The 2,364-nt window shown below is 51.1% G+C and overlaps 1 non-coding gene across 1 annotated transcript; it reads right to left on the bottom strand.

Annotated features, from left to right (window-relative positions):
• Positions 1 to 2,061: 2,061 nt before the first annotated feature.
• Trnas-cga lies at positions 2,062 to 2,136 on the bottom strand. Its single transcript has one exon. It is a non-coding gene; the product is annotated as a tRNA-Ser (tRNA).
• Positions 2,137 to 2,364: the final 228 nt, after the last annotated feature.

Raw genomic sequence — 2,364 nt, 5'->3', positions numbered from 1 at the left:
CCAGGAGCAACAGTGTCCCTAATTTGCTGGGAAGTGGCGGTGCGGTCCCCTACGGCACTGCGTAGGATCCTACGGTCTTGGCGTGCATCTGTGCGTCGCTGCGGTCCGGTCCCAGGTCGACGGGCACGTGCACCTTCCGCCGACCACTGGCGACAACATCGATATACTGTGGAGACCTCACGCCCCACGTGTTGAGCAATTCGGCGGTACGTCCACCCGGCCTCCCGCATGCCCACTATACGCCCTCGCTCAAAGTTCGTCAACTGCACATACGGTTCACGTCCACGCTGTCGCGGCATGCTACCAGTGTTAAAGACTGCGATGGAGCTCCGTATGCCACGGCAAACTGGCTGACACTGACGGCGGCGGTGCACAAATGCTGCGCAGCTAGCGCCATTCGACGGCCAAGACCGCGGTTCCTGGTGTGTCTGCTGTGCCGTGCGTGTGATCATTGCTTGTACAGCCCTCTCGCAGTGTCCGGAGCAAGTATGGTGGGTCTGACACACCGGTGTCAATGTGTTCTTTTTTGCATTTCCAGGAGTGTAATATCATGGTACCAAAGCACCTCGTCTCAAAAAATCAGTTTTTTACGTCAGTTATTTAAAATACAGTAAATAGTGGGGTATATTAACGTAAATGAAGTGTGGGGGAGAGCAGAAAGGGGGGGGGGGGCAAAAGGGAGAAGTGATGTGACAGGAATAGGAACTTTGCAAACACACTCAAAGGTAAAAAACTGGTTGGGGGGATGTTGAACTTCATAATAAATTCATTGAATCATCGATGGAAAATGTATGCAGTGAATAAAATAGTTAGGAAACCTTATACCCATTTTGTGAACTAATCTAGGATTTCCTTTTTCCTCAGCTCAGTTTGGTCATAGAGTAACGCACCACGTATTTGACACACCTACTTGAGAAACGGACGTAACGAATACCTGCCCCGGGATGGCCTATGTATCAAATCGGGTAGCCAGTAGGAAAAATAAATAAATTATGACTGCAGACTAAAACATGTACTTTGTCAATAATGGCACACTAAGACAGCACCACGATCGTGCTGTGAAACACACTTAGTGTTATGGCACACTCAGACTCCTCACGGTATCTGCACGCTTCTTCACAAAAAAAAAAATAACTGACCGACCTCACCGATCGTGGCGCACACTTCCACACTGTATTTTGGTCGATCAGAACTTCGACAAGTGCAATTACGACCCACAAAGGAGAGTACGTTTCTTGCACGCCACTGTACTGCCCTAACCGAACCCTCGACTGTGCTCCTTCCTTGTCTCTCCGTTGTTACCAGTTGCTACCATCTGCTACCACAGCTCGACGATATCCACTTTACAGCTGTCCGCTCCCCGTGCTGAACGTTGCAGTCCCCTGCTGCTTCCACGCTTCCCCTGGCCCATGGCATTCTGCTTTCTCAGGGTCTGTTTATCTTGACTGCCGTCAACGAACTCCGCAAGACTTCCATACCACTCGTCGGGTCAACCACCCAAGAGCAGACAAGTGTGGCTCCGGGGCCGTCCCACAAATTGTAAATTGCAGCCTCTCGCGCTGGCTCAAGTAGATGCGGCCACATCCACTCCACAGCGTAGACTTCTGAACTAGCACAACGATTATCAGGCAGTATCAGACATCGCGGCATGCAAGCCCACCACCGATACACGCAGAATTGTCAGTCGCTTGCATACTGGGCCTCAGCACTCGCTCCCAGATGACGTCCCCAATTCAGCTCTGTGATTCAAGTTCTCAATCACTGTGTCGCGTCGCCACAGGAAGGATCACAATGGCGAAGTCTCTGGAAACTAGTCGCCACATGCGTCCTCTGTGACACGCGCTGGCATGACCGGCTGCATGTGAGACATGTACGTTGTGCCGTAAAATTTCAGTTTCACGACACAAAAGCAACAAAAAAGACTACTGAAAAAAGGAACGGTTCCGTCTGCATATTGAGGCATTGAAACTTATTTGTTATGGACGGGTTTTTGCTTCCTAGGCATCCAACGACTGGCATACAGCAGGAAATATAAGAAACTTCCTCGCAGATTAAAACTGTGTGCCGGACCGAGACTCGAACTCGGGACCTTTGCCTTTCGACGGCAAGTGCTCTACCAACTGAGCTATCCAAGCACGACTCACGCCCGGTCCTCACAGCTTTACTTCCGCCAGTACCTCGTCTCCTACCTTCGAGGTACTAGCGGAAGTAAAGCTGTGAGGACGAGGCGTGAGTCGTGCTTGGGTGGCTCAGTTGGTAGAGCAGTTGCCCGCGAAAGGCAAAGGTTTCGAGCTCGAGTCTCGGTCCGGCACACAGTTTTAATCTACCAGGAAGTTTCGTATCAGAGCACACTCCGCTGCAGAG

This window comes from Schistocerca americana, chromosome 8 (genome assembly GCF_021461395.2).
Source record: "Schistocerca americana isolate TAMUIC-IGC-003095 chromosome 8, iqSchAmer2.1, whole genome shotgun sequence".
NCBI classification, from domain to species: Eukaryota; Metazoa; Arthropoda; class Insecta; order Orthoptera; family Acrididae; genus Schistocerca; species Schistocerca americana.
Note: the sequence above shows the minus strand (reverse complement) of the source record. Positions and strands in the feature narration are given on the sequence as shown.